Here is a 26621-nt window from a genome sequence, read left to right on the forward strand (position 1 = left end):
CAGGCACCGCGCCGCCAACCCCGGGCCGGCGTCTGAATAGAGCGGCTGTCAGAGGCGCCCCGCGGCCCGGCCCGGCCCGACCCGGCCCGGCCCGGAGGGCCCCGCACATGCGCACCGCGGCCGCCCGCGCCCCGCCCGCCCGAGCGCAGCCCAGCGCCCCCTGTGCCTCCTGCGCAGCGGGTCCGGGAGCCCGTGGGCTGCTTCTTTGGGGAGAGTCATTACAGCTGAAACCCTTCCAAGGAAGCAAGCCCCTGCGCGTTCGCTTCTGCTCTGGCTTCCATTGGAGCTTTTCTGCCTCTTTGGATGTTACTGTAATTCAAAGACGTTATTAGCTCCAAATCCGCCCGCCCGCTGCATCGCCCCCTTCCCCCACCCTCGAAGCTTTTCCATTTTCTTCTACATCTCCGATTTTTGCGTGTGTGTGTGTGTGTGTGTGTGTGTGTGTTTTCCTTCCTCTTCTTCTTTGGCTGGAAGTTAGCAAGCAGTTCACTAAATAATTAGTTGCCTAGATGCTGCCCGGGACTGTCCAGAGAATCCTATCCGGGCAGCAGGATTTTTTTCTAGAAAAGGGGAAAACCTAGCCTGGAAGCCAATCAGAAGAGGAAGGAAAGAGGGGAGCTGTGTGTGTCCATACTGGGAAGGTGGCAAGGGAGGGGAGGGATATTTGGGGGGAGGTGGAGGTACCAGAAGGCCCTGAATATGGGTGCGTGTTCTTAAGTATTAGGTGCAGACTGTCTGGAGTGGGGGAGTGGGGTGCTTCCCCGAGGTTCTTTGCGTGCTGAATTCAAGCCCCTGTGCAGGAGGAAGGAATGACTACAAGAATGCATAGGGGCCCGCAGCAGGGGAGTGCTGCCTCTGCCCCTGGGAGGTCTCGCTTTAGGAGCTCTTGAAGGATGCGGAGGCTGCAGGGGGGAGGGGCAGCGTGGGAAAAAAATGGAAAGTGGAAAAACAGGGGCTTGGGTGCTGGCTAGAGACTCCGAATCCTGGTTGACTGTAAGCCTCAGGCAAGACCCCCAGACTTTGTGCGCATGAGTCTCCGTGCCCTCCTCAGCTATGAATGGGAGCAAAGACTACCTATTTTGTAGAACTCTTGACCATTGTAGAATTTAAGGAAATATTATATGCCCTTGCCTGGCCTAGACTACGTAATAAATAGTACTGAAGGACCGTTCAGAGAAAGCTGTTAACTGGGGTCAGCTAAACAGTTCCACCAGGGCATCCTCTCAAATGTTTTCTTGCCCACACATCTGCGCAATTATTGACTTTAGTGAATGTTGAGCACCAGCATCCAGCACTGCGCCAAACACTAGGGCAACAAGAGTCTTGTTCTCAAGATGCTCCCTCGCCTTTCAAAGGAGGGCCCTTGACTTAGGGCAGTGGCGGAGCCCCAGGGCTTGATGAAGCCTTCCTCATAGCCCACCTTTGTCCTCGCTCAGGCTCCTTCCTCCTAGGTCCCGTGCCACCTCTCTGACCCTCACAAGCCATCCCAGAGAGAGAGAGAGAGAGAAGCTGCTAGGGGAGCAGGAATTGGTTGGGGACAGCCCTGATGCAAGACATTTCTCGAGACTGCTCTTCTAGAATGTAAACAGCCTTTCTCACAGGCAGGACTGGAGCTCCTGCCAAGACTTTGAAAAACAAGTTACACAAGCACCTTTGGAGTGGCTGCTGCCACAAGAGGGGGCAGGGTAGGGGAGGTGGACAGAAGTAGCCTCAAGGACTCAGTCAGGGACAATACATAAACTGGAAAACACAAGGCTCACTAGGCCAGGAGATCAAGAAAACACAAGCCCTCAGGCACCACACCAAGCCCCAACCCATGGAAGGAGTCAGTCATTGATAAATTCACAGACATCCCTGCTGCCATCAGTGATAAGATCCCAGGGTTCAATAGACAAATCATGTGCTATGAGTGCCAGGGCCCAGGCCAAGGTAGGGCTTCCTTGGAACTGGTCACCATGACATCCTAAAGTCTCTCTGCCCCACGAAGATCACTTCCCTGACTATACCCACCACATCGAGGGCCATGTTTAAAGTTTTGGCAGCAGACAGTGGGTGGTGAAAATGCTCCCTCCCCTGCCCCATTGGAGTCCTTTGCCAGGGGCTACTGCCAACTCCAGCCAGTTGCAGATGGAATTTCTCAGAATACCAGAGTGTGCCTGGGGCATTAAAAGCAAAAACCCCGGGGATCTGAGGTAGACCAAGCTAAATAAATTCAAGGACTAGGCAAGTGACCAAGATCTCAGAGGGAATAAATGAAGGGAAGTAGTTCCCAGAGAGTTAAGCAAGATTTCAGACAACCCACACACATTGGATGGGAGGAGAGCCTAAGAGAATGACGTTGGTTGCCCATTCATTATGTGCCAGGCACTTTACATACATTCCCTCATTTAATCCCTGCAATAATCCTATATAGTAGGTAGTAATGTTATTCCAGACTCAAAGAGCTGAAATAATGGACCCACAGTCATGTAGCCAAGCACCCAGCAGAGCTTGCATTTAAACCCGATCCAGCATGAGGGCCCGGGTTCTTATCATCATGCTGCTCTGCCTCCTTGCATGTGAGGATCTTATTAGAATGCTGTTGGAATCATCTCCCACATTTATTTAGAATTTTCAGAGGCCAAAGTCTCAAGTTGAAGTCCCGACACCAAGTCCTACTCCCCAGTCTCCTATATTTACTTTATCCCAGTGTATATACTCAATCAGCAAAAGTTTATTATTAGATGTCCAGGGGGCAGGGTGCTATGTTCTCTGGGGGAATGGAAAGGTCAGTTATGCATGGGTGCTGCCTTCATGGAACTTACAGTCTGCCTACATGGGCTAGGCTGTGCCATCACAACACTTTATTTATGTTATTAATTATTCAAACAATATCTGAATCGACTTGGTATAACACAACGAAGGTTGACTGCTTGCTTATACCACATGCCCACAGAGAATCAGCTGGGCCCTTACTCAAGAACCCAGACTGGTGAACAATCCACCAGATACCTCTGACACTGCCAGTCACTATGTCACGGAGGAAAGACAACATGATCCATCACTCACCAGCTCTTAATGCTTCTCCCTCTGAAAGCTTCTTCCTCAAAGGGGATCATATCTGTTCTGCTTACATTTCACCGGGCAAAGCAAATTAAATAGGCGCACATAACCACATAACTTCAAGGGGTTTGATAAGCACAAACCTACCCCAAGTCTGGAGATGGGCAAAAACTGTAAAATTTTTAGTTGAATAGGTCTAATCATGACCACATTCTGGGAAAAGGAATGACCTCAAAACCTCATACCCCCAATTCCACAATAATGGAAGTGTGGATAATAAGGGCCATCAGAGTGAATGTGTACAAGGCTTATATCCTGAGGACTCAAGAGAGTGAGTTATGTCTGGACTGGAGACCTCAGTGGCATGTCTTGAGGTAGGTTGGGCATTCAGCCTTGAAGAATAAGAAGGACTTGAATGGACCTGCAAGACCAGACCAGTAGCGTCCACCTTGGCCTTCAAGAGGGTGATGGTACCCCACTACCAACCACTCTCCTGAGGGACACGGCATATTCTAGGCCTGGAGAGACAACCCATATGAACACTGAAAGGCAAGGTTATTGCCATGGCCTTGAGGAGAGAGGACCCATCATAGCTGAGCAGTGTGCTAGAGTCAGGAAGAAATGGCAGATGGCCAGAGCAGGAGTTGAGAAGATATGCAAGGTGAGCAGAAGAAAGCCATGGCCAAAGTAGAACTTTAGGGATTTTAATCTGTGGCTATATTGTTGCATTCTTTCATTTCACAAATACTTTAAAGATTTTGCGCGGGAGATACACGTATCAGGCTTGATTCCTGTCCTCAAATTGCTCCAGTCTTTAGCAGAAAGAGAAGAAATGTATTTGGTTTTGTTACCCTTGCCTTTTAAGAGGAATCTCAAAGAGAGAGTTTTTTTGATAAAAGGCCCTACAATTTCAAGGATGTGAAGGATTTTGAGGATGTCTCCTTTGTGAAAGAGAAAGGGTTGAAAGGCTGAATTGCTAAATGCAATCAGGGTGACAATGAGGCATCCAGGTGGGAGGAGGTCAGGAGAGAGTGGAGAATGAAGGAGACAGAGGAGAGAAGCCTGCTGGCAATGAGAGAAAAGGCTTTTGGAATGGCGGCAATTTTATGAAGTTGGGCCATATGGTGTTCAATGAAAGCCCTCAGCTTTTCTCGCTTGAGAACATTTCAGTAAAATATACATTACTCAAAATGCTTTGGAGAGAGGCTTCAGAGGTTACAAGGAGGAAACTGGGTAGCAATGAAGTATTGATTACGGTGTCAAAGTGTACAGGGTGCAAACCGGGACTTCCCAAGAGAGCCCCGTCATGTTTGTGTTAAATAGATATGTGCGTTTGTATGGGATAAAGTGGCAATTCTAGGAGTGGGAGAATCTCTCAAGAAAAGCTTCATAAAGGAAGCTAAAGGTCATCCTGTTCCTGGGTATTGAAACATGAGAAAGTGTCCCCAACCCACCTGGGTTATTGGGAAGCATTCCTATCTAGGCACCAAAGGTAGTATGCTCAATGGTACTGGGGTATGGAACAGCCTGGTTTATTTGAGCTCCTCCGAACAAACACTGATGGGCAGGATTATAAGGGATAAAGTCAAAAGGAGCAAGTTCAGTAATCTAGTCCAATAATCAGGGTTTGTGGAAATAAGGGCATGTGTTTACCTTCGAAATGATTCACCCAGCATTTATTGACTGTCAAATACCTTCTGGCCTTTATATTGTCACAAAAAAATATTTTGTTTTGGGTTGGTAAAAACCTGGGAAACTCATGATTTCTTCTTCTATTACCTGTTGATAAGAAAAATGGTAGATCCAGAGGAGAACTTAAATAGAATGCAAATATATTTAAAACTTAAATAGGATATCCTGACTTATTTGTATTCGCCACTCACGGACAGCATGCCAGTATTTACCTTGCTGCTAAGCACCGCCTCTCCATGTGCAGTGGAGAGAAAGTGCCAAGATCCTTCAGGTCCTGTGTCCCAGGAGGTGAAGGATTGCCTGAGACAGCAGCACAAAGCCAGTGACTATTAAAACACACTTCTTGATTTACAGTCAACTGTCAAGTAGGGAAATTTATCCCCGCTGATCAGAGCAGAAAGTACCCTGAGTGTGGGGTATGAGGATATGTGTGTGCCCCAGTATATTTTAACTATCCACCTGGGAAATCTCTAAATCAGCATTTATTTCAATAATCTCATACATTCATATGGCACCTTTCTCCACAGATGCTTCCAAAGCAGTTTGTAAATTTTGTCTAGCTGGGGAATCATCATTGCTGGAATAGAAGGAAATAGGGTGCTTATCAGCTTCCTAATGAGAACTTGGGATTAAGTGTGCTTTTGATAAGAAGTTATAGGCATCCAAGAACGTGTATTTAATTCACAATGTGTATGTACTTAAATGCCATCATATTTCATTAAAATAGTATTCAAATTTCCTCCTAATAATCCATTCAAATTTTACCCAGCCTTCCAGGTTCAGCTCTGGATTCAACTCCACAGTTGAATGCTAAATTTCATTCCCCCGGAGCAAAGTAATGTCACCTTGCCCTGGAAATTGTGCTTCCCTAAATACGCAGAAGAAGAGAAGTGGGTGGGAGGCCTTGTGTCACTCCTGGGGGTTATACATTATGTGTTTCTGACCCATGCAGAGGCTGAGAGGTATCTGGAAGGCCAGTGAGCACCTGTGAGAAAACAAAAGGAATTTCAAATCATACATTCAGCAAAAATTTATTGAGCAATGACTGTGTTCTAGAAATTCTGCTGGGGGTGCTGGGGTGCTGAGGGTACAGGTGAGAGCACAAGGGACAGGGCCCCTGACCTCCTGGAGCCAGCAGTCAAGCAGGGGAGATGGTCATTGGTGAAATAATCAGATCATTGCAAACTGAGAACTGGAGGTAAGTGCTACAAAGGATGATTCTGAGAACTTGTGGATGGGGCGTCAGGGAAAGCTGCCTAAGAAAGTGAAGTTCAGGTTTTTATCTGAAGGATGAGCAGGATCTAGCTAGGGATGTGTGTGTGAGAGAGAGACAGAGACAGAGACAAAGAGACAGAGAGTCTTAGTTTCCTTATTTGTAAAATGACTATGATAGTGCTGTGTCTACATCTGGAGTCCGCAGAAGCAGACCCTGAGAGGAGGACTCATGTAAACATGATTTGTTAGGAAGCAGCTCCAGGAAACACTGCTTCAGAATTTGAGGAACAGAGGCGCCTGGGTGGCTCAGTCACTTAAGCATTAGACCTTTGCTCTTTCAGCTCAGGTCATGATCTCAGGGTCATGAGGCTCCCACCACTGGCTCCTCCTCGCTGGGTATGGAACCTGCCTGAATTCTCTCTCTCTCCCTCTCCCCCTGCAACCCTCTCTCCCTCTCTTAAAAATAAAGAAGTTGAGGAATATGGGACTATGAAGGGCAGGAGACCAAATAATGTTGAGTCAAGCAAAATGCCATGGACCAGAGAACTGGGGATAGGGTGAGTGACATGGGGATCTGGGGTGCTTGCCCCCTGCCCTATTTGGTTGCCCGTAAGTCCCAGATACTTCTGCTCTCCAGACTGGAATGCAAAGTGGTTCCAGCAACTGGGGGATCATCCCCCACCACAGAGCCCCACCACGCTGGCTCTGGGAGCACAGAGCTGGCAGTGATACATGTGCAGGAATATGGTAAGGGATGGATGCGGGGCAGAGACTAAAGGCTTTGGCTTCATAGGATACAGCGAGTATAAGGAGGGAGCACAGTGCCAGGTGCATAGTGAGTGCTCAATAAATATTAGAGATTTTTGTAATTTTTATTTATTGGCTATGCCACTGACATGGCCTACACTTTACCCAGTAATCTCTGCCCACACCAGTCCTGCAGGAACCCACTCTCCCACCCGCCACTCCCTGCCGGGTCTCCTGAGGCAAACACACATATAAATACAGCAATATATATTTATATTTCCCAGGATTGTCACATTTTGCTGAGCTCATAACGGAACCGAACAAATAGCCCTGTCATCCTCTGTAATACGTCCTGTCATTCACTGAGGCTTCATCACTCCCCGGCCTCCTGGGCTCCTGCAGCTCAGAAATTCTCGGGCCTGGCCGCTTCTTAAATATGATCTGGACTAACCTGATGCAATGCTCAGACCTGTGCTTCCTGGGCAAGTTGATTGAATTTTTAGACCGGAGGGACTTCCTCGATCTGCTCGTCTTACTGAGTGGTACATTGAACATTTGTTTGCCACTTCAAAAATCAGCATCTTAAATTTAAAAAAGGAATGAGCTAAGGATATACGAACAATAAGAATGAATCTCAAAAAACATTATCCTGGGTACAATAGCCAGAGCCAAAAGAATATATGGTGTGATTCCATTTATTGGAAATTCTGGAACAGGCCAAATTAATCTCTGGTGACAGAAAGTGGGTTGGTGCTTGCCTGGGGCTGGGGCTGGAGTGACTGCAGAAAGCCCTAAGGGAACTTTGGGGATTGCATATGGTCCAAGTTTTTGTTGTGGAGAGTGGCACCCATGTAAACATCTGTCAGAATTCACAGAACAGTATACCACTTAAAACGGGTGTGTTTTATTGATGTGATGTAAATCATACCTTTAAAAAGTTATTTTAACAAATAGGCATTTTATTGCCTGACCAAGAGATTGAAAGTAAATCCAAGACTAATCACAGGGAACTCTGTCTGGCCAGACACACAGAATCCTTTATATTGTTTCCCATCCCACACCCTATTTTTTTTCTTTTGGCAAGGAGTTGGTCTTTATGATTTGCACGAATGGAGGGAAACAATGACCTGGACACTCTAAAAAGAGGAAATCACAAGCCATTTACATCCAGTGGCTCTGAAATAGAGCTCTGAGGCCGATCTGGAGGTGGATGTGCCTGCTTGACATCCCTGAGATTCACTTCAAATGAAATAACGAAGTTCCCTATAGAGATCTGAATTGGTGGAAGCTTGGGAGCACTTCACTCTCCCCCTCTGGAGGCCACCTCTCCTTTCTCCTTCCATGCAGGAAATGCAACGTTTCCCCAGGGCCCAGACCTTCCCTCCAGCAAGCATCCTGTCTTGGTTGGCGCCTCTGACTTGGTGCGTCTGTGTTAACATGCAGCAGAAACGGGGAGTTGAGATACTCAAGCTATTGGGAAAAAATTAAAAAAAATAAAAAGGCTTGAAAAAGTTTTCTTGCAAATTAAAGGGAGTCATCTACTTACAGATAAATGAGATCAGATTCTATCACATTTAGTTTCTCAGATTCTGGGCTCAGTTTAGCTGGATTTGGCTGTAAGCTGGCAGCCTCTGCTGACACACCTACGCCCCAAAACCCTGCCAAGCCTGAGCCTGGGTCCGCTGCCCCTGCTCTGGGCACCTCACCTCTCATCTCGGCCCCCTGGACTTTACCCTTCACGGTGCTCACCACGTGGCAGGCAGATGCCTGTTTGCTAATCAGTGTCCTAGACCTGAGAGCCCTCTGAAAGTGGTGTCTACTGAGGTCACCACTGGCTACCCCGCCCCTTGAGCAGTGCCAGGCTCATAGCAGGTGCTTCAGAAAGAGTTGGTGAGTTGTTATGATTCTGAACACATCACAACAGAGTTTATTTAAGGTTTTAAAAATCAACTGCTCAAACAGGAAAACTCTGGCACTTCCAGAGGGAACTCCACCCACACAGAGCTCCAGCAGGAAATACCAAAAAATCAGTATCTAGCACAGAAATCACTGTGTGTTTCAGGACAAACTCTCATGAGCTGTTCTCCGAGAGGCAGAGGACTAGTCTGGAAAACCCAAGACTTTAGGAACTCTCCACAAGAATTGGCCTCCAAAGCAGGTGACAGCCTGTAGGAAGGGGGTAAAGGAAGGAGAGGAGGAAAAGGCTTGAGTGAGTAGGAACCAGAAAACAGGGTACACAGGGGACTAAGGTAAATGCTTAAGAAACCCAGATTAAGCATCTCAAGTCCTACATTCGGAGCACAGAGTTGTAGGCAGCATGAAAGCTTCTCTAAATATGTCCCAACCGAACCGCAATCCAAACAGAGGGTTTTGTAAATAACGTGTGCCAATTCATTCAATAAATATTTACCATACTTTTTGTGGGAGAGGCCAGGTGAGAGAACCAAACACGAATCATAGGGGGGCTCTCTTGAAGGAATTTGGTAAATACTTGACGACTTAAATAGAAAGGTTTGGATATCATTTTCCAGTTTATCAAGTTCCATAGCATCTGACCCATCCCATTCTCAGGGAGCAGTTTCTCCAGGGCCTGCAAGTGAGCTCTCACGGCAGAGCTGTTGGCAAGCCATCGGGAAGGGTCCATGGCTGGCCCAACACTGTGTTCCTTGTATCACCCAATAAAGGACCAAGTACCGTGACACCTATAAATACCTCCTTTAAAAAAAAAAAGATTTTATTTATTTATGAGAGACACACACAGAGAGAGAGAGAGAGAGAGAGAGAGGCAGACACAGGCAAGGGAGAAGCTGGCTCCATGCAGGGAGCCCGACGTGGGACTTGATCCAGGGTCTCCAGGATCACCTCCGGAGCTGAAGGCAGTGCTAAACCGCTGAGCCACCCAGGCTGCCCACCTTCTTTTTTACAGGGTGCATAAATGGACTATAGTCCTCTATCTCATTCTTGCAACAACTTAAGAGATAACGCAGTGCATTCAGCTGACATGTCTGCACCCTGCCCTTTCCCAATTGCAGAATATACTACTCTCCAGAGGATGATGGCTACCCAGTATCCTGTCTCTTCAAACCTCACCACCTTCTCTCTCCCATCACAGCTTCCCCCCACCACTGACAAATCACTGGCTGTCTGTTCAGAGCATACACCTACCGAAGGAGCGAGAGAGCCACTACAGCACAGCCTTCACCTATTAACTGCAGTGAAACTCAGGCAACCAAGCAGGAGGGCACTTCTCCACATCACAGAGCCAGTGATAGGGTCAGAAGAAGGACCAGGTCCTTAACTTCTTCTGCCCCATATACTGTCCTTCTAAAGAATTTAAATCCCCAGTTGGAAGAGAAGCATGACTCAAAGAGCTAATCTTGAGGACAGAGGAAATATGGGAAGTGTCCTTTCCTTATGTTCATTGACTTGCAGTATAAAAGCTTGGGGGAAAAGTTGTTCTATTATGTGTAGCAAAAGTGTGGGTATACACTTGCTTCTTTGAGTGTATGAGTATCTGTCTGTAGCATTAAATCCTAAGTTATGTGTCTGTATCCCATTATTGGATATTAGCATATATATTATACATGTGGCTTTGTTGCATTTATTTAGCATGTGTGTATTTTATACATTTGTACGTGTGTATTCAGACATGGCCTGGTCAGCTGCTGGGCTTGGCTCATGCAGAGTTTCATTTGCACGAGCAACCAAGGTGCCTCTTGAGAAAGAGTTCATCCTGATGAAACTTGCATCTCCATGCATCCACTTGGTTGAAGAAGGATCAGTTTGCATTTGAGGAAGAGGAGGCTAGAGGGCTACTATTTGGAGTACTTTTGTCCTCTCTTCTTGCCTGCCATTCCTAAAGTTCCCCTCCCTTCCAAGTTATCAGATGGAGGATGCTGCCAAAAAAGGGTCTGCAAGCAGCTGCAAGACAGCAGAGGGTTACACCATGTGCAGAGAAGGGAGCAGCAACTCACCCCCAGGAGAGGGCCAGGGCAGGCTTGGGTTCAGGGTCCCAAAGGAAGAAAATGATTGTTCTGTGAAAACTGGTTAAGAGCTGAACCAAAGAAGCCATCTGCTTGTCCCTGAGCCTCTCAGCTGGATCAGCCCCACCCCCATGCCCACACACTAGACCTTAGCTGTCCATACTTGAGGAAGTCCCTTCCTCACCCGAGTTTGGAACCAATTGAGAGAAAGTCACAGGAGTCGGGCAGAAGGAGACGAAAGTCTTCACTACTTCCTGTGGACTGAATGTGTGTCCTCCAAATTCACATGTTGAAACCCTAATCCTGTGTGATGGTATTTGGAGATGAGGCCTTTGGGATGTGATTAGGTCATGAGGGTGGAGCTCTCATGATGGATTGGTGCTTTAATAAGAAGAGACACGGGAGTGCTCTCAGTTCTCTGCCGCGTGAGAACACAGGGAGAAGACGGCCATCTGCAAACCAGGAGGGGCCCCTCAGCAGAACCCAACCATGCTGGACTCTGCTCTTGGGATTCCCTGCCTCCAGACCTGTACGGAGTAAATATTTGTTGTTGAAGCCACTCAGTTGATATTTTTGTTATAGCTGCCTGAACTAAGATGTTGCTCATAAAGACTGGGTAGGAAGATGTGGCGTATGGGTGCAGGAATAATGGGCTTCAATACTGAATTTCAGAAATAGAGCAGCACTGAATGATCACAAGGCCCTCAACAAAGGCAAAGGCTGCCCCATACAGAGTATGCCTTAGCAGAGTGGAATGTGGGCTCTCTATGGGCAGGTCAGTCCTGAAAGGGGGACAACCTGAGCACAAATCAGTCCCCTCTCTCAGACTCCTCATCCTATTACGCCGCCAGTCCTCTCCGTGAAGCACAGTAGGTGCTTCATAAATAATGATCCCTTGAATGAATGAATGAATGAATGAATGAATGAATCATTTGACTTTTCTTCTGAGTCAGAGTCAAATGGTCAAATGTAGGTTATAATTGTTAGAAAATGCTCTGAAATTCAAAATAATTAAAATATCCAGCCATAGGGAAAATATAAAATCATGGTAATCCCCTCAATTGGAAAAACTATGTAGCCCTAAAAAGCACACAAATGACGAATTTGTGAAAAGAAGGAAAATGTACTAAAGGATTAAACGCAAAGCGCCAACATACAGAAACAAGCAAAAGTCCTCAGATGTTTTGCTTTTTGCTTCATATCATTCTTCGATAGATTCCAAATAGTCTAGGATAAACAGGATACTTGTATGGTTCAAAAGTGAACTTTTCTTTAAAGATTCAGTCATAAATCTAGCCAGAAATTCCTAGAAATCAAAGCAAAAGATGCAACTGGTATACTAACTTCAGTATTTGCTTTGAAGTAATGACAAGATAGGGAAAAAAATAGAGGTATAATAAATCTCATTAACCCACCTCAAATGAAGTTCTATCTCTAAAGTTGGTTTATATATTTATTCAGTTCAGTTCAACATGATTCATTATTATCATTTAAAAACTGAGACATACATTTTATAAATCACAAAGTGGCCCATAGGCCTGACTTTTCAGTAATGAAGAGAGGTGAATCTTAGAAAGGTTGCCATAGGGATGCCTGGGTGGCTCAGTGGTTGAGTATCTGCCTTCAGCTCAGGGCCTGATTCTGGGATCCTGGATCAATTCCCACATCGAGCTCCCTACAAGGAGCCTGCTTCTCCCTCTGCCTGTCTCTCTCTCTCTCTCTCTTTCACTCTCTCTCCTCTCTCTCTCTGTCTCTCATGAATAAATACGTAAATCTTAAAAAAAAAAAAAAGGTTGCCATGGTAGCCAGCCTCGAAGATGACCCTCGGTGATCCCCACCTCTTGGTCTTCATACACTTGTGGAATTCCCTCCCATTGAGTGCAGGATTCGGGGTAACTAGCCATTCTGGTTTGCCCAGCACTGAGGGGTTTCCCAAGATGTGGAACTTTCCATGTTAACATAGGAAAGCCCCAGGGCAAATGAGGATGAATTGATCACCCTAGCCAGATTTAGTGACTCACTTATAAGGAATGAAATACAGCAGAAGCAATGAGTTACCACTTCTAAGATTATATTATAAAGAGGCTGTGGCTTCCCCGTGATGCTCTCACTCATGCTCTCTTGGTTCATTTGCTCTAGGAGAAGTTGGCTGCCACGTCAGGAGGCAGCCTTGTGGAGAGATCCACAGGTGTGAATTTGGAAACATTTGAGGCCTGCAAACAGCCATGTGGACGAGAGCAGAGACAGATCCTCCCTTAGGCCCTCAGATGACCACAGCCCCAAACAATGCCTGACTGCAGCCTCGAGAGAGACTCAGAGCCAGAACCACATTACAGAGAAACCGTAAGATAATAAATGTTAGTGGTTTTCAGCCACTGAACATTGGGGAATTTGTTACACAGCACAGATAACGAATACAGTTGTGATAGCATTGGAAATCCACTCTAAGGTATAAGTTATTTGTGAGCCTAGGATACAGTTTCTTTAAAATGAGCTTTATCAAATCTTTTGTTTTTTTTAAAAAGGGGTGGAGGGGGGAGTGATAACACTCCTGGGTAGCCCAGTTGGTTAAGCATCTGACTTCAGCTCAGGTCATGATCTCTGGGGTTCTGGGATTGAGCCCCGAGTGAGGATCCATGCTTAGCAGGAGTCTGTTTCTCCTTCTCTCTCTGCCCCTCCTCCTACTCATGTTCTTTCTTTCACTCTTTCTCAAATAAATAGATAAAATCTTTTTTTTTTTAATGAGCTTTATCACACAAACCATAACTATTCTCCCTACCTGTTATGCCTAAAAGCATACATTGTCTTGTCTCACATCACCCCACCCTGTTATGACCATTCAGACCAGGTCCATAACTTTGTGTAAGTAACAAACCAACCACTTTCCAGTGGGAAGTAGTTCCTTACCTTTCCGCCTCTCCCCAACCCCAGTGAGGGGGGGAGGAGGCAGCACTGGCGATTACTATGACTAGTATGTCAAGTCATCATAATTTTACAGAATCATATAATCAAAAATCCATAAGATTAGAAAGAGCCAGGACACCGGGGTGGCTCAGCAGTTGATCATCTGCCTTCAGCCCAGGGCATGACCCTGGAGTCCCAGGATCAAGTCCCACATCAGGCTCCCTGCATGGACCCTGCTTCTCTCTCTGCCTATGTCTCTGCCTCTCTCTCTCTGTGTCTCTCATGAATAAAATAAATAAATAAATAAATAAATAAATAAATAAATAAATAAATTAATAAATATTTTTTTAAAAAGATTAGAAAGAACACATTGAGATTTCTTTGATTATAAATTTTAAAAAGGTAAAAATTGTACACCCAATTGAAGAGGGGATCCTTAATACCTTTTCCTTCTCCTATAAAAGAAAAGCTAACAGAGACAAGAGTCACTGAGGTCTTTCATTTGTAACTTTCTGTCATGGAAATGTTCATCATAGAGAAGTAGAGAAAAGAATACAATAAACCCATAACTCCTGTCAGCATCTCTTATCTTCAATTATCAGTTCAAGGCCAGTTTTATCTCATCTCTTGCTTCCCCTCCCTTGCCATACACTCAATCCCCACCCTGACCCTTCTGTTATTTTGAAACAAATTTCAGACATTATATCATTCCATCTGTAAATACTTCAGTACAAATCTCTAAAAGATAAGAAGTGAACTTTTTTTTTAAAAAAAGAAAAGAACATAATTGCAATGCCATTTTAAAAAAATGTCTCGGGCAGCCCTGGTGGCTCAGTGGTCTAGCACCACCTTCAGCCCGGGGCATGATCCTAGGGACCTGGGGTCCAGTCCTGCGTCAGGCTCCCTGCATGGAGCCTGCTTCTCCCTCTGCCTGTGTCTCTGTCTGTGTGTCTCTCTCTCTTTGTGTCATGGATAAATGAATAAAATCTTTAAAAATAAATATTAAAAAAAAAAAAGAATTGTCATCCAATATCCAGTGTCTTCCCCCAATTGTCTCGGGTCTTGTTTGTTTTATAGTTAGTTGGTTTGTCCAAGTCAGGATCCAAACAAGCTCTATGCATTGCTTTTGGTTGATTCGGTTCTTAAATCTATTTTAATGTATGGCTTCTCCCTCCCGCTGCCACTCAGCCCCACCTGCCACACCCTGAACTAGTTGGTACATTCTGAGACCATCTTTCCAAGGTCTAGTCAACATGCAGCTCTCTGGTTTCCAGTAGTGACTCATCTCTCTCAATAGACGAATGGCAGCCTACTGGAGCCCCTCTTTAAGACAGACCATTTCGAGGGATGCTTGAACTTGGGTCCATTTTAACGTCTCACAATTTATCAAAGAAAGACACTCTGATTATGCACTATACCAGAGGAGACAGGAGTCGATTTCACACTACAGTTGATAGAACTTTTTTAAAAAGTCACTATTGGGGGGACAGTCCCCGAAAGTCAATAAATATTTTGCTCCCTTGCCACTGCCCTTGGTATCTCTTTTAAACAATAAATACGAGACAAGAAAGTATTTCAACAGCAGTACCCATCAGCTCCATCATGGTGATGGTGGCCCTTCTTCCTAAACCTCCTTCATTTTTTCCCCCATATTCTCTGTCTAGGAAGTGGGATAAAATTAATAGCTTCACAGGAAAATTCTCCCTGAGGCCTTTCCCCAAGTACTTCCCAAGCTGAGGCATCTCCGTGGAGGGTCGGTGTGAATTGAAAACACAGGCAGTAACTGATATATGTGAATTGTATTTAGGTCATCGTGATGCTATTAACCGCGAGGTTTTGACAGGATTGCTGTGAAATCTCCTCCCAAGGCTGGCATCACTTAGGACCCCAGGAGGAAGCACGTTCTCAGGCCCTGTTTACTCTTCAAACCCTTCCCGGCCCCCCTGTCCCCCCACCCCACCCCAGGCAGGGCAGAAGATGGGGTGGCTTGCACTTCACCTCTGCACTTAACACCTGACCAGACCGAGCTGGGCGCTGTGAGCTTGGAGGTGTGAGCCTCATTACTGCTTTTCCTATTTTCCTATGATGCGTGCCTGGGATTTGTCGGCCATTGCAACAGGCAACAGTTCAGAGCAGATGGCGCCTCTTCATGACTTGAGGCAATTTAAGGAGGGAGTCCAAGCAGGCCTGGAAGGCCTGGCTGCCAGAAGGGCCCTGGAGCAACAGCTGGAATAAAACTAATAAAAACAACTACAGAGCAATTTGTGAAAACGTCAAGGCCAGCATAAACACACTGACCCTCGTAAACCTTGAGGTGAACTTGGGAGGGGTTGGCCCACCTCGCCTTCAGGATGGCAAAGGGGGAGGAAGGAGGCTGCTGCCAACTCCGAAGTCTTTCCCCAACCCCCAATGCCTTGCTCCACTGCCCAAGCGCCTCTCCTGAGGTGGCTCACCCTAGTGGACCAAACATGGGGCCATCCACTTTTTCCCCCAGGGAGACCCCCTTTCTACACAAAATTCCCTCCTGTGAGGAACGGAAGCCCATCTACCAGAGGCTGCTGAAGCCCACAAGCCCGAGGGCCAGTTGGAGAAACAGCAGTTCTAGAAAGGGGGATGGATACAGAGCCTATAAGGAACACCGAGACCCTAAACTAAGTTCAACAAAGATTCCAGGCACAACAATTCATCCTTTCTTCTCCTCCTCCCTCCCTTTAAACGGTTCGGGGTGTACTCACCACTGTTTACACAAGAGCAAATGCCTCTGTCAAGATAAATGGACTTTCTGTAAACTCACAGCTGTATAAGCTACAAAAAGTTACAGAGATGATGAATCGCCAAAGATGGCAGCTTAGCTTCTGTAGACGCAGACAAAGGGACAGCCCAGATCACAATTCTGTTACCACTGTGGGTATTGAATCAAATGACCATTTTAAGGGCTCCCCTCCAAAGTCAATCAGACTCAGTTGAGGAGAAATTAAGCTAAATTGGAAAAAGGAAAATAAGGAAGATTGGCTTTTATAGTTGTTTTATTTATTTAATTAATTTGCAAATGTGTGGTTTCTTTTCAAGTGCTTTCCTGAGGATGTGGTTCTCCTGGGGGTGAAGGAGGGGGACAAGGGAGCCTCGGCTGATAGGGAAGGTGAAGAGGGCTTCCTTCAGGGGCACTGGCAGCGATGCCCACATTTCCAGCCCAGCGTGATGGTCACACTGAGGTTTGCTTTGTGATCCATCACGGAGTCATACATTTCTATTTTTGTCGTATGTTTCAGGTATGTGGGTAATGTTTCGCCATATATATATATATATATATTATATATATATATATATATATGTATTTTTTCCAGAAGATTAATCGTCCGAAATAATATGCAGTTCTTAAAATAATTTTGCAAAAGTTTATTTTTAAGTGCTTTCCTCCTAGGGGCGCCTCTGAGAACTCTCTGTTCCTTAAAGTGTGTCACTCAACCACCTGCTTCCCAGTTATCTGGAGAAGCAGAGGGCAGGATGCCACCAGCCTAACATATACAGACTTGCAGGAGGGTCCAGGGCAGGGTTGGGGGGGTAGGGGCGGGAGCAGCATCTCTGGAGCCCCTAGACCAAGCCAGAAGACCAAGACTGATTCTTCACACCTCCCTTTCACATACTGGCCACATCCAGACACAATAGGACCTTGGCCTCTCTACCACTGCCTCTCTGCCCCCTAACTTCCTACTATGTCCCCTGGCCCCATTCTTACCCTCTACCCACTCGTCCTCCACGTTTTTCCCAGGGCAATATTTCTTAAATGTGAATATCTAACAAGAGACTCCCATTGCTAAAGCCCTTACACACACACACACACACACACACACACACACACTCCCCTGTGTGTAGCTACTGCCTGTCACACCTCCAACCTGCTCTCCATTCCCAAAGGTATCATGCTCTTACACACCTTCTTGCCTTTGCCAATTTTGTCTCCTCTGCCTAGAAGGCCTGTCTACTCCCTTCTTCTCCTCGCTAAGTCCTGCTCAGATGTCACCTCATCTGCTGCCCATGACCCTGTAAGCTCCTCCCCTGCTGTGCTGTCACCACTAGAATGACACATGATATCCCTTCTTCCAGAGAACTGCTTTACTGGATTATAAACACCTAAAGAAAGGGACTATGCCCTGTTTATCTTTGAATTCCGAAAGCCTTGCTCAGCATCTGACCCAAAGGAGTTACCCAATAAATGTCCCTCCACTGAATTTAATTGACCCTCACAAAAGCCCAATAAAACCTATTACTTGGCTCCTCGGCTTTGGCTCCCTCGCCAAAACTGTTCTCTCTTGGTTCCTTTCCAAGCGTGGTGAACACTTGATCGTCTTTGGCCTACGAGATGCTGCTGTTCCTACAGCCTCGCCTTTGCTGAGCCTCCTGTCATGGGCCAGGCTGGAGCCTGAGCAGCCCACGCCGGTGCCAGCTACTCTAACCGAACGTGCCTGTCCTGCCAACGTGGGCCACCACCCAGGGCAAGGTGAGCGTGGTCACTGGAAAACATTCAGTCTTTGCCAGTTGTTGGGGCCTTCTCTGGTCACCTTCAGAGGTAGCAGGCAGCAGGTAGAGTTACCTTCACCTGGAACAAAGGTGTCTGGTAGGATACACCCCTCCCTCCAGACCAAACCCCTTTTCTTCCCTGTGCCTTTTGCGATCTAGACTTCTGTCCCTCTTCCCCAGATCTTACCTCCTTGGAGGTTGCAATCTAGACTTCAGTCTCTCTTCCCCAGATCTCACCTTCTTTACCTTCTTTGCCCTAAGAGGGCCAAGAAGCATCTTGGAATGCTTTGGGTTCCATAGGCCATCTCAGTGGCCGGACACTGCACTCGCACTGCTTGGGTTGGGGAGGCCTGTGACTCAAAACAGGTTCAATGGGACAGGCACTGGGTCCATAGAGCATTATATTAAAAAATTAAGATAATGGAGAACATTTAGAATTGTAGCATGGCCACATCCAAAAGGATAGTAGGTAAGTGCCAAAGTGTCATGGAAGTCCCTTAGAGATCAACACTTAGAGCCCACACTCCCATTTTACAGACAGGAAACTGAGGCCAGGAGATGGGAGTGGCTTGCCCAAGGTCACATAGCTGGCTAACGCTGAGCCTGCTCCAGGCCCTGGGGCTTTTTCCAGCTTCCATACTTAAGCTCAAGGACTTACTGGCAAAAACAGAGTCCAGGGTTTCCCAACACCTCCTCCCAGCTCAAGTGCTTTTAAGGGGGTGACTTTTCTCATCTCGTGGCCTATTTATTTAAAGTGCACGTTGGACCCTCAGCAGCTGTAGAGCATATGTGTCCTGCCCCATTCACTTGGAGTGGTGTCACATAAGCCATGGTTTCTAAACCTGCACCAGACTACCTGGAGTGATTTTTTTTTTTTTTTAATACAGAATCCTGGTCCTCATACTGGTGTCTTCTATTTCAGTACAGTGGGCCTCAAGAACCTATAGTTTTTAATTCCTTTACTAGCTCTCCCATAAAGCCAAATTTCAGGACCATTGAGCCAGCTGCCCTTCCTAGGTCCTTTCTAACCTGGAGATTCTGTGCTTATGTATAATATAAAATCCCTCACCTCTGATTCACTGGCAATCCATCATTCCTAATTAAAAAAAAAAAAAAAGATACAATCAGAAGTACGGGCATGTTATCTAGACTCCCAGCAAGAAAACAGGCATCCAGAGAGAATGTGAAAGTCCCTCAAGGTCACCACCAGACTACCTCTGTCAGTAGGGAGCCCAGGACTTTTAAGTCGCTGACCACGAGGTGATGCTGTCCTATAGAATAAGCAGCAGAACGGAGACCTGTAACCCTGAATGACTCAGCCATTGCCCTGCAAGGTGAAAGTCGATTAATGCCTGTGCACCAGCTCTTCACCCATGACAGGAGAGCGATAATGCTTGCCTCCATTTCAGATGACAGAGATGCTTAGAAGACACCGAAAGTGTAAAAGTGTTAAGACAGACTGCCTTTTTCAAAATAACTCAGACATGATATCCTCCTTAAACGGTTGTGTTGAGTAAAATTTCCATCGAGATCCACATGGTAATACGAACTATGAGAGTACTGACATCTTAAACCCCTGTTCATATAACTTGGGCTGAATTGGTGGCCTCACTCAGTGTGGCTACTTCAATTTATAATTTATCAACATCAGCCTAACGCCAAGATACAACTTTGTCAGGTCAGTTGATTTCTCTTAGTCTCCAGTCAAAGCCCAAAAAAACCCATTACAGACCTTGCAAGAAGTCACAAACCTTTGCAACTATGAACACCAGACTCAAGAAGCTGGAAACTAAGAGTTGGCTGAAGATAATTACTCAGTGATCCAAAGAAAGGTCCTATAATCATTGCAGACCCCTTGGAGAACAGTTATGTTTGCTTTCTATACCATCTTTGCCCCAACTCCTGCTAATCTATGAGCTGCTGGAAATAGACTTATTCAGTAGAAGGCCTTAGAACTGAGGGCTTAAGAAAGCCCTGAATAAAATTTAACTTGGATGTATGAGATTTCAATGACTACCATCTCCTGAGATTTAAGATCTGATAATGCTGGAATTGTTTTTGCAATTTATTATGTTCTTCCACTGCCATCCACGTAATGCTCACACTCAGAGCTCCCTATGGTTTTTCCACTGGTCTGTGGGATAAAAAGCCCTCACTGATCTTCACATACATTAGTGGGAAGCCACAGAGGGAACAAGTATGCAGAAATACAGGGGGAAAGAGAGATCAGAAAAAATGGAGCACTGGGACAGAGCAGAGAGAGCAAAATGGACACACAGTAGAACAAGAAAGCCACGTACGAAAACCAAAGAAGCAAATGCAAAAACAGAGATGAGGAAGGGGAATACAGGGAAGAAGAAAATACCTACATTTCAAGAAATGCATATGCCAAGTAAATGGTAAATGCAAGAAACAGTTCTCTATTCCAGATTGTGTTAGGAGTAGAGGTGAGGGGTGATGGTTTTGCTGAGGGTGAGGAAGAGGAAAGTCATGCATGCCATGTGCTAACTGCCCAACACAGCCCTGGACCAAGGAAGCTGTGGCTGTCTAGGCCAACCTGACAGACTAGAATCAACATGGCGGCATGGCTGCATGTGAGGCATCTGATTTCCATGTCCACGGAGTATATGGGTGGTGGTATAACCTTGCAGGAGAAAAGAAAATTCCCAGTGGTCAGAATAAATGAAGATCTTTACACCGAGTAAACTGGAAACTTGAAGGGACTCCATGCTCAAGTTTGCAACCCAGACCAAATGAAAGCCTTTTGGGCTGGTGTGAAGACCAAGATCCTGAGGGTGAGAAAATTAGACCATATGCTTGGATTCTCTGCAGAGCTGAAGTCCCCAGGAGAGGTAATTTTGTCAATATGCCTAGCATATACTGTATGATCAATAAAGGGTAGCTAGAGTTCTTCCAGAATATTCTGTTTTCTGTACTGGCTCCTGCTTGGGTTTCTCATCACCTCCTCCATCATTGTGTGCTTCCCAATGTTCTCAGGCTTCTCTCAGACAACAAGGGTTCCTTCTGACCTTACCAAAGGCCTTACCAGGTGTCCATCCATTCATTCATCCTTCATTCATCTTGCTTTCATGCATTAACAGCTTCTCATCATAACACCTCTTGAAAGACCTACCACTTGTGATTTCTTTCTTCTCTCTATATGTATAGTAACTCTTATACTCAAAACCTCACTAAATAAATAATGAAAAAGAAGTACTATTTCTTCATCAGGGTTTCAAACAAAGACCGCTCACTGGTTGCCTGTGTGACACAATAGTTTATTGTAGGGAATATTACTTGGAACAAATTTAAATTGTAAGCCATGTTTGTATGAACCTAAAATATTTTGCTGTGTGGACATATGCCCCAGGAGAGAACTGAGGAATGACAGCATCTATGACTCCATGACCTGCCATGTGCCCACACTATTTCCATATATTTCCAAGCACGTGCATGTTTAACTTTTATTTTACCCTAGAAATATTTTTCCAGGCTATAATTTTATTTTTAACCCAGTGTGAATGCAGAAGTCACCCAAAGGTTAAAAAGAAAAAAAAAAAAAGAAGTACAATAAAGTTTTAATACATTACCTTTTCTGTAGAAGCTGTATTGATTGAACTTTCAAATTGTGCTTATTCTTTTTTTTTTTTAATTAAGTAATCTCTACAACCAATGTGGAGCTCAAACTCAAGATCAAGAGTCACATGCTCTGCCAACTGAGCCAGCCGAGTGCCCCAAGTTGTGCTTATTCCTTAAACTTAATTTGGTGCCATTGTTCAACGGATATATTGTCCTACCTGTGAAAATTGTTTGGTATCTTGCAATGGGATACAACACTATTTTTCCCACTAAAATAAATAGAGGTTTGTTTGGGTTTTCCCCCACATAACAGCTTTTCACTTAGTAGCAGAATTTTTAGTCTATTTTAAAGTCACTTAGTGGGAGATGAGTGTACTATGTTCAGGACACCCTCGGAGGCACTGAAAGGCCAAAGATGGATTGAACCCAAATCCTGCTTCCAGCTCATGGTCTAATAAGAAACCCTGATGGGTAAATGGGCAACATAGCAGTAGGATGGGTGTTCTCCTGAAGGCGCAGGGAGCTGAGTGCAAGCAGGAGTGGGGGATCTCTCCACGGCTGCCTGATTTCAAGGGGGAAGACCGACCATTCAGGGCTTTTGTTTCATCCTCCCTCCTTGAGCAAAGCAAAGGTACTTGTGTCTTCTCCCCTTAGTAATTGGCATGTTTGGTGGTTTATCTGTAATGAAGTGCTTCAAAGTGAGGGGTTCTCCACCTGACTTCCGGGCAGCTCCATGGACACCTCAAACTCAACTCACCCAAAGGCCAATTCCTTGTCCTCGCCAACAAGTATGTGTTCCACAGTTGTGTGACCCAGAAACCCCTAAAACCCAAGACATGCTTGGCATCACCGCCCCCCCCCCTCGCCCCCGCCTTCCTCCACCTGATCTGATTCCCAAACGCTGTCAATGTTTCATCCTAAAGTGTTCAGAATTTGCCTACTTCTCTCCATCCCTTAACCCCCGTCATATTCCAAGCCACTTCCTTTCTTCCCCAGGCTCTTATCTCCCTTCCTCTAAACTTGGCCCCCTTCTATTCATTCTTCAGAATGTAGACAGACTGCTGTTCTTAAAGTACAAGTCTATGCCTCTTTCCAGGCTAAAGACCTGAAGGGCTTGCCATTGGCCTGAGGATCAAGGCCCTATGGATATTCAAAGCCCTTGAAGGTGTGACTTGCACCTATTTTCCCGGCCTCAGCTCCCCTCCCTGGGGCCTCCCCACGCTGCACTCCTTTCAGTTTCTTTCTTCTTTCTTTCTCTTTAAGATTTTATTTATTTATTTATTCAGGAGAGACACAGAGAGAGAGTCAGAGACATAGGCAGAGGGAGAAGCAGGCTCCCTGCGGGGAACCCAATTAGGCACTTGATCCCAGGATCCAGGGATCATGACCTGAGCCAAAGGCATATGCTTAACCACTGAGCCACCCAGGTGGCCATACTCTCAGTTCCTTATAGGAGCCTAATCTCTCACCTCTGGACTTTGTACTGCTATTCCCCTTCCTAGAACATCCCTCTAGCCATTCCCACTCTCCTTTCTTACCTAACTTCCCCTCAGCTTTGTTCTCAGCTCCTCTCCCACACTCTGACAAGGCAAGTGACCCCTGTTATGTTTTCTTGTGCAGCACCTTTTAATTCCCTTGTCACAGGGCTTAATCACACTCGATTGCAACTGATCAGTTTCCTCACCTTTTAGCCTGTAGGACAGAGAAGGCAGAGTCATGGGGGTCCTAGTTACCATTATATCCCTACTGCCAAGTCTCATACTAGCACATAGTGGAGGCCCAATCTATTGAAGAATGAATGAATGAATGAATGAATGAATGAATGAATAGCTCCCTTTATGAGTAACTGCAGAAAGTAACCTATGGGATTTAACTCAGGAAACAGATATTAAGTAAGACATTTTTGACAATGGCGGTAGGCGTAGGGGAGGCATATCTGAAAGTGCCCTATCCCAAGGTCTCTAAAGGGCTAGAACACAGGTCTAGGCTCCTAACCAGTGCCTCTGCTTCCTCTCTGGGCCACCTCCCCACCTCCTTCAGTGATGGGGTCACACTCTGATCCTTGCTGTAACATAACTACCCTCCCAAAATCTCAAGACCCTTCTCCGAACGTCTTCCCCATTCCCTTCATCTTGCTGAGTTCTTTAGAGCCAATGTGAGGATTGATGTCCCCATCCAGGAATAGGTCTAGAAGATTGACCCCAGGTGCTGCTCAGTGTCCCACCATTTCCTCTGCACCAGTTAGTTATAGAAAAAAACAATATAAGATAAATGTGATGATAGACTGGAAATACAAAAACAAAGCAATGATGTATGACTTTTGGGACAACCAGTATAGTCACCAGTCAGATCTGACTCCTTTAGGGGAAAGGGAGGAGAATCACACACTGGAGCACAGGGAGGGTTTCTTTCTTTCTTTTTTTAAGATTCTATTTATTTATTCATGAGAGACACAGAGAGAGAGAGGCAGAGACACAGGCAGAGGGAGAAGCAGGCTCCCTGCGGAGAGCCCGATATGGCACTCAATCCCAGAACACCCCCAAGATCACAACCTGAGCCAAAAGGCAGATGCTCAACTACTGAGCCACCCAGGTGCCCACACAGGGAGGATTTCTGATCAGACTCCCTGAGCTAGAAGAACAGAGAACCAATTTGTTGACTTCTCTGCTCTTGCTTGTGCTACTGCTAGAGACTGTTTAGGGGAACTCTTAAGAACTTCTCTATGAGCACCATAACTAATTTGTGGTTTCCCAGGCAACTCCCTACATTGGCAAGTAATTCAAACTGGCATAAACTTTGTAAAGAGCAATTTGGCAACGTAGCAGCCCTGGCACCTTCCTCTTTGCTCCCAGCTAGCTCCCTTCTTGTCCCTCCATGCCCTGCTCGGCAGGACCGACCACATAATTTGCAGGGCCAGCGCAAAATAAAAATACAAGACCCCTTGCTCAGAAAGTATTAAGAATTTCAAGACCATGACAGCACGGGGCTTTTCTAAAGACAAGTCTCTGTGCAACTGTGCAGATCCAATGTCCACAATACTGACCCTGCTGCTCTCAGTTGGAGCTGGATCCTGCAAACTACTTTTCCAGTTACTAATCTAGGGGTTACCTCACATTCCCCCTTTTTTCTCCTTCAGCCTTTCCAACAATAATAATCATTCCCTAAGTTAGATCCCCTGATTCAAACAATTAGCATGGTTTCTGTTTTTCCCAATGGGACACTGGTTGACAAAATATCTAAATTCTTAAAACCATGTCTACCCATTGACTTAGTTATTCAACGCCTTATATACTGAGGATATAATCAAGGAGTCAGAAAAGATCTAGCCAAACTACAATTCATTACAGTGTTGTCTGTATTAGCAGGACACTGGAAGTAACCTAATTCCTAATATCCAACAATGCGCCCATTAACAATAATGAGATAAGAAGGGCAAATATTAATGGAACAGAATATAATATAAAATCTAGAAATGGATTCAAATATAAACATAAATTTAGTATATGGCTAAAGTGGTATCTCAAATCAATATATAGCAGGGACACTGCAGAAAGACAGTTACAGACCAATATCCCTCATGAACATAATATAAAATTCCTTAACCAAATATCAGCAAATAGAATCAAGCAATACATAAAAAGGACAATAAATCATGACCAAGTGGGGTTTATTCAGGTTCAAAAATGATATAATTCACTACATTAACAGAATAAAGGCCGGCGGGGGGGTGGGAAGCATAGGATCATACCCATAGATAGAGAAAAAGCACTTGTCAGAATTTATGATAAAAACTCTTACCAAACTAGGAATAGAAGGGTACTTTCTAAATGTAGTAATAAAGGGCATCTACAACCTACAGCTAACATCATACTTAATGGTTATGGTTTCCTAGGCAACCCCAAGCACTGCAGAGCAGTTCAAATTGGCATCAACTTTGTGGGGAATAATTTGGCAATGCATAGCCAGCCCATCATTTACCTATTTGCTCATGTGTAGGATCAAGAACAAGGCAAAGATGCCATTCCCTTACTTTAGCCAACATTTTGCTAGCGGTTTCAGTAAGTACAATGAGGTAAGAAAAAGAAAAGGCAGAAAGCTCAGGAAAGAAGAAGAAAAACTATATTTTGAGATGATAAGACTACACACATAAAAGAAAATCAACACGTGGGACTGGAACAACAGAATATCCCTTGGAAAATATTAAACAGGGCACACACTTCACACATTACACCAGAAAAAATTTTTTACTAGATCAATAAGATCATAAAGGCAGGGATCCCTGGGTGGCGCAGCGGTTTAGCGCCTGCCTTTGGCCCAGGGCGCGATCCTGGAGACCCGGGATCGAATCCCACGTCGGGCTCCCGGTGCATGGAGCCTGTTTCTCCCTCTGCCTGTGTCTCTGCCTCTCTCTCTCTCTCTCTGTGACTATCATAAATAAATTAAAATTTAAAAAAAAAAAGATCATAAAGGCACAAGAAGAAGCCATGAGACAATTGTTTCATAGTAAGAATATGGAAGGCCTTTCTAGTTATGAAATAACATCTAGAAGTATGGAAAACCTGAAAAATACAATAATAATAACATAAAAACTCCTACATGGCACCAACACAGTAAGTAAAATTAAAAAGCAAGTGACAGGTTTGGGAAAATAACTGTGATCCATTCTCACAGATAGGAGGCTAATGTCCTAATATAGAAAGACTCTGTAGGGAAAAAGCCTATGGTCTGGAAGAAAAGCGGTAATAGCTATGGACTAAAAAAGGAAAAATAAATGTCAAAAACTCTCAATCCTATGAAAAGATACTCAACCTCACCTACAATGAATGAGAGGTTGGAAAACAAATCACCCTGACATGTCATTTTTATCAATCACATTGGCAAAGATCGAACACATTTTCAACCATCTCATTGATGAGGATGTGGAGAAACAGGCACTTCTGT

At 45.2% G+C, this 26621-nt stretch overlaps 1 long non-coding RNA gene across 1 annotated transcript in view; it reads right to left on the reverse strand.

The window, feature by feature from the left end:
• Positions 1 to 4942: 4942 nt before the first annotated feature.
• The window catches only part of LOC119870835, a 35170-nt gene continuing 13491 nt past the window's right edge, over positions 4943 to 26621 (reverse strand). The window contains exons 2-4 of the long non-coding RNA XR_005354196.1: positions 8073 to 8166; positions 7148 to 7277; positions 4943 to 5719 (exon numbers count right to left, since the gene is read on the reverse strand). This is a non-coding gene — a long non-coding RNA (uncharacterized LOC119870835). The remainder of the gene's footprint in view (positions 5720 to 7147; positions 7278 to 8072; positions 8167 to 26621) is intronic.

This window comes from Canis lupus, chromosome 1, assembly GCF_011100685.1.
Source record: "Canis lupus familiaris isolate Mischka breed German Shepherd chromosome 1, alternate assembly UU_Cfam_GSD_1.0, whole genome shotgun sequence".
Taxonomy (NCBI): domain Eukaryota; kingdom Metazoa; phylum Chordata; class Mammalia; order Carnivora; family Canidae; genus Canis; species Canis lupus.